Genomic DNA, 6,758 nt, shown 5'->3' with positions numbered 1-6,758 from the left:
GAGGCCGTATGCATTACAATATTAATGAGAAAACATAAAACAAATTGTAAATACTTAGAACTTCATTCTTTGAGTTGTCTATACTATACTGTGTGTCACGAGAGCCGGTTTTGACTCCTGTGGAGAGCGTTATTAAAGACCCTATGTGGACGGTATAATCCGTAAAAGACAATGGAGGAAGGTACAACGGGGCTAGGATGGGTTGACAAGATGGGGCGGTAACTGTAGTGAGCAGGTGCATGGGGGAAATGAGGTAGCAATTAAACATGCAAACTTAAACAGGCGGTGCTGAAGAGCTTTTGTGCAAATCAAATTTACAATTTTGACTATGACAGTCATCATATGGGAGCAATCCAATACTTTGCTGGCTAGCACTCGCTGATGAATGACACAGTGATAATTGACAAAAGAGGGGAAAGCGGGATCTTTCCTATAAAGCACAGTGAAACCAGCATTCAGACCACGCATTTCATTTTTGTTTTTAAAGTCTCTGAATAAGGAATCGCCTCTTTGAACAAGTCTCTATCCGTAAATTTTTTTTTGTGCTTTTCTAGGTGGTAACTCGGAGATGACTTTTCCCTTTTCCCGTGGTTTGGTATAAAAAAAATTTATGAGCCTTCAGCAAAGCTTTCATCTCGTTCAACTTTTTTTGAATTAATGGAACTTTTCAGAGGATACGTGTCCTTAAACTTCAGATGCATCGTGGAGTGATGATGCTCCAAGTTACCTCTTTTGGGCAAAGCTACACTCTGTTGATGGATCAGGCATAGAGTTTTGAACTTAAACATGGAGAATAAAAACTCATCCTCCCATTCCAAGTGAAAGTTGTATGTCTTCGTCTTCTTATTCGACAGCCCTTCCACAGCCATTGTATTTCACATTTCAACTCACACACCCTCTATGGCAGCTGCTTAGCTCCTTACCAAACAGATTACGGAGATAGAAAACACATACCCGGGCTGGGCATTTCTCATTTTGGGTGATTTGTAACCATATACACAACCATGTACCATCTTTGGAGAGTTCTTCCTGGAAATAAGCAGCACACAAAAATTGCTACCGGGGGGCAAAATGTTAGATCAGTGCTATAACACTATCCTGGATGCCTATTATGCCATCGCACACACGCCCCTCCCACACTCAGAGCATAATTTGATCCTCAGATACAGACAGGGTTGGAAACAATCAAACCTAGCATCAAAAAGTTACCACTGGTAACCTTCAATAAGCCCACACAAATAAACTTTAACACTTGTTACTTTAATTTAAAGAAACAGTTAACAACAAGTTCTCAGCATACTTGCTTACAATCACTTCAAAAGGAAAAGGGAGGAACCAGTTTCGAAAGTCAAACAATATTTAATATTTATGTTATACGCTTCAACATGTATGACACATCTCACCCTTATTTATTTTCTTCTTTCTGCAATAACAAATAACAATAACAACATCCCTTTAAGACCTTTCTTTTTCAATTACTTTTACAAAACTCAACCTATTCTCTTTTTGTGAATTTCATTCAACTTTAAGTTCAGTCCCTCAAGGGCTTTCCTTCAGCACGTAAACCATCTTAAGCCTAGGAGATGCCCCACCTGACAACTGTATCTCACTGTCCTCAAGGATGGGAACAGAAGCTGTAGGAGCAGGCTGAACACACTGAGCTGGATCACTTAGATTGATGGCTGAATCTGCTCCCAGCTCTGGAGCAGGCGGCTCTGGTACCTGTTCTGAGGTTCCTTAATGTTCCTTAGTTTCACTTAGATCTGACAGTCCTGCTTGATCTAGAATATCTTCTTTTACTGGATCATGACACAAACAGAAGTGTCGGCATATCAATTTTCCTTTCATCGGCTGCACTACAAAGGGAAGTGGACCATGCATTTTAAGAATGACCCCTGGTAAGTAAGAAAAGGACCACCATCAAAATCCTGAACATGTGTCTCATGTGGATTTTAAACACTGCTTTTTAGCATACTGATCATGCCAGGCTTTTTGCTTTTCCTTTTGTCCTGATGTCTCAGTGAAGTAAGTCTAGATGTTATTTAGGTTTCCTCCTCATCAACATTTCAGCAGGTCTTTGGCCTAACATTGTTTGTGATGTAATACGGTACTGAAACAGGAAATGGGAAAACTTAGTTTTCAGGCTCCAAACTCTCTAAACACTTCCACAGTGGATGATGGACCTGTAGAGTAAAAATCCACTGGAGACCTTTATGTTGAGCAGAAGAGGAGTTTATTGTATATTCAGCCAAAGAGAAGCACCCTTCCTGCAATTAGAAGAATGGTTCTAACATGAAAAGTTACAGCTGACCTTATATACACTTACTTGATAAGGAAGACAAAAAGCTTAAGTCTCAAAAAGAAAAACTTCAATTGTATTTAATTTCTATTGGTTAAACAAACTTAACTACGTAACTGAGCTATGTCAGTGTTTTCTAAAAGCAGGTAGTTGCAATTGACCTTCTACACAAAAACAATTCTTTGGGATTCTTAAAACAAACGGTCTATGTGTCTTTAGGCCCCTAGTCTTATCAACAGCAGATACATTTAATGTTGCAGCTGGTGTTTTGCTGAACATAGTGTACAGAGAAAGAATTTAACCCTTCAGACCATTATCTGTTACAATGGTGTCTGGTAAACCATGGGTAGCAAAAATGTGATGTAAAATCTCTACTGTCACTGGAGCAGTAATGTTGCTCATGGTGTGCACCTCAAGCCACTTGGAGTACGCATCCATAAAAACAAGAAACAATCGCCCCATGAATGGACCCGGCAAAGTCCTTATGCAACCTGGACCACGGTTTGTCTGGAAACTCCTTGGGATACAGTGGAGCAGGTGGTGACAATGGTGACAATTTCTGCATCTTTTGACATCCTGTGCAAATCTTTATTTTCCAGGTTTTGGACTATAATGGGTCAAGACTGGTCTTACTGCAACAGTCCTTTCACTATCTTGAAAGTGACTTCCTTTGCCACTGACAGTTGTGGTGCAGCAGCTTGTAAAGAGGGGCTAGAACTGTGGAGATGTCAGGTAGAAACTTCCCGTAATAATTAACAATCTCTAGGAAAGACTTAACTTCAGAGACTGGGGTGTGGAGCTTGACCTTCTTTACAACAAGGAGCGGGCCCTGTGCAGTGATTTGATGACCCAAATAGGTCACATTTGGTGCCTGGAAAATGCAATTAATTCTCTTCAACTGCAGCCGTGACTTTGACATCCTCTTCACCACCTGATCTAAGTTGTTTAGGTGTTCCTCCTCAGTTGTGCGTGATTAGTATGTCATCAAGATAACCCACGGCATGAGCCTATTGTATTTGAACAGTCCCTTGTGTGTGTTAATTGTGATATATTGTTTTGACTCCTCATCCAGCAATAAATGCTGGTAGGTATGGCTTATATCCAGCTTTGTAAAAATTTTGCCACCTGCCTGTGTAGAGGAACTCCTCCACCCACAGAATAGGGTATGCCTCAAGAGTGGAAGCTTGGCTGATGGTCAGCTTGTGATCCCCCCACATGTACTCACATGAAGTCTCATGGATTTTCAACACAAGAACAATTGGAGCCACCCACTGTGAAAACTGCATAGGCTCTATAATGCTTAGTTGTTGCAGATGCCCTGGTTTTATCTCTACCTTCCTTTTCATGGCATAAGGCATTGTTCTGGACTTGAAGAATCTTGGTATAGCCTGAGGATCCACCCAAAGCTTCACAGTCATGCCTTCAGTATCTGTCCATACTGTATGTCCTTAGTAAACTCTTTGTTTACAAAGAGAAGTAGCTTGACCAACAGTTCCCAAGTCTTTATGTTTCTTCATTTAGGATTGAGCTTTTGCTCCTGTGTCAATTTCGATCTTCATAGCTTTGCCATTGACACTTACAGTAGCAGAAAAAGTCTCACTTCGAGGCTCATTCACCTTAAACATAATAAACCGTAGGTGCACTCCTTCACATCCTCCAGGTGGTGTGTGCCTGACTGTGGCATTGAAATCTCTGTGTCTTCTTATTTGGTCTTTAGTTCCCCTGCATTTCTTTGCTAAATTGCCTTTTAATTGCAATTGTGACAAATACCGTCTTTGAATTTACAATTATTTGTGAAATGGGCTGCCCGACATTTTTTTAATTTTCTTGTCCTTATTTACAAGATGCACATCATTGTAGCGATTACCATTTGGTTTCTGAATACCTTTTGGATTGTTTGCAGCAGACTCCATACCCTGACATAAATGTACCGTAGCTTCTTCGAGCAACTCATCTGTCCCAAGGCAAGTTTGTTGCTCCAAAACTTGTGGTGCTCCTACACATTGCAACACATGCAGTTTGGTGACAAATTTTGCTACAGAGTCCCGTTTGAAACGTTGCACAATTATGATGGTTTTGGATTGCCATGATTCTGAACGAGTGTGATTAATGAGTGTGATAAGACATCTCTCTCAGCTTAGTGCAGCTAAGTTTATAAATCTTCGTGCCACACATATTCAAGAGAATCAAGCACTTTTTATTCTTCTCTGTAATATCTTTAGCAGAGCAATAACATCCCAAACTTTCAGTATAGTTTGTCCTATCCCCATTTTCCTCCACAAACTCACTAACTGAGCCAAACAACGCCATCATATGCCGGTGCAACTTGTCACTGAAAATCACTTTGTATCTGAAAATAGTGCTGCCACTGCTTATTCCACCTGCTGGCTTTAACGTTTATCCTTGTATAGCAACCACAATTGGAGACATGTCATGTTTTGACATTATGGACCGGAATGTCTTCCAAGACCCTTGTTGTGATCTGCCTTCTGTGAAGGTGTGTCTATTCCATCTAGGATAGTGGCTGTTCATAACAACAACAAACCCTGCTTCACCAAAGATCTTAATCCCTTTGCAAAAAGAAATATGATGCTTTAAGTCTAGAGACAGACATTTTTATATAACAACAAAATATGAATTTGAGTTACCAGTGCCGAAAGCAAAGGCGCAATACAGAGATCATTTAAAATGCAAATTATATAGCAAAGAGGGTAATTGGGTATGGCATGGACTTCAGAACATTACAGATTATAAGGGCAAGAAAGAAGCTCTTAATGATTATCCACAGCTCCCAGACAAGTTGAATAATTTCTGTGGTAGATTTAAGGTGCAGCATTGCGTTCAACAAATACATAAATACAATACAAACATAATGTACCTCTAGAAACCTCTTCCCCTCACTTTATCATCTGTGAAAATGAAGGTTAGATATCTGTTTCAAAAACAAAATGGCAGGAAATCTGGGGATCATGTTTGAAACATGATCATGCTCAGAGTCAACAGTCACTGCGACAGTTACTGCAATGGGTTTTGCAGTACTGCAATGGCTTGTTTTAAGTCCACTGTTATTATTCCATTGCTGGAGAAACCAAATGTAACATGTTTAAATTACAGGCTAGTTTTTCAAAACTAGACAGGTTGTGGGGGTATGGAATCAGCCACTCATTGTTGTAGTCAATACTCCAGATTTTTTCAACAAATGGCTGGGTTCTCAGATCAATTAGGTACTAAATATAAAATGGACTAGATGAGCTGAATGATATTTTCTTGTTTGTAAGCATATTGTCTATGTACAATAAGGTTACATGAATTCCTTTAATAAAATGCGAAGGAGGCCAAATGCAAATAAAGTGTAAAAAATTGTGTAATATAACTAAAACAGTATGTATAAGTACAGTTGGTTCTGAAGAATAAAATATTGCTATTTAATTATAATGGTTATATTATCTTCATGTTGTTAATTTTAAATGATTTCTGTAAATTTGTGATTAATTATGTTATAGTGGACCAATTTTATTTTGATTAAGTTAAGGCCAATGCATTAGTACTTTAGTTATCATAAAAGATAGAGTTACTTATGTCTTTTAACCATGCATACTACATACCGTTGCGTTCCACCCCCCGCCCCCAGAAACTGGACTGTTCCACCATGCTCCTCACCTAGCAAGATGAACCAAGCAAGATTCTAAATTCCTTGTATACTTTGTGAAGTTGCATACCTGCCCCCGACTTCTGTTCAAGTTGCTGTCTTCAGTTGAACTGGGTTTGGAGCCAGTTAGCCACAATACTGTAGTGCATAATGTAGTGCATTATGCAAAAATAGAGGGATGGACTCTATTGTTAGTTATGTAGTCTCTTTATTTCATATGCATATGGAAGAATGGCTTGCAACCACCAGACTTCCCGAACAGTACAAGAATTAGTCTTTTATACCTTAAAACAAACAAGTTACTACGACACATTCTGAACGAATGACAAGACACCAACACATGCCAATTATTAATTATATCTAAGTTGCAGACTAAACAACAGTTAGTTCTTTTCATATGTTCTAGGCACACAGCCAGCTTACCAAATACTGTACATGCCCTTATTTTACTGACCAAGGACAGGCAGCATATTTATTTATTTGGGCGAAAGCCAACTTCAAGCCACTAGACTGCATAGTTTGCAAACATACAAAAATTATAATATAAAAAATGATATTATCTCACTTCCCAGGTGTCTCCCTTATCTCTTCATTCCCCCCTTAGAACCATATTGTTCTACCAATTGTGTTCTGTTACTAGATAAGAGATGTGGTAACCTTTCCCATGAAATCATTCTTAACCGCCTTGATCCCTTCAGGGCGTACAATTAGCAGCAGCTTTAATACACATGTTTTTCAAGCAGGATATTAACAATATAATCATCACGAATAATACCAGACCCACAAATATGTATTGAACCAGAGACCCTC

Source organism: Lepisosteus oculatus, chromosome 9 (assembly GCF_040954835.1).
Source record: "Lepisosteus oculatus isolate fLepOcu1 chromosome 9, fLepOcu1.hap2, whole genome shotgun sequence".
In the NCBI taxonomy this organism is placed as follows: domain Eukaryota; kingdom Metazoa; phylum Chordata; class Actinopteri; order Semionotiformes; family Lepisosteidae; genus Lepisosteus; species Lepisosteus oculatus.
This window is presented reverse-complemented; position numbering follows the sequence as displayed.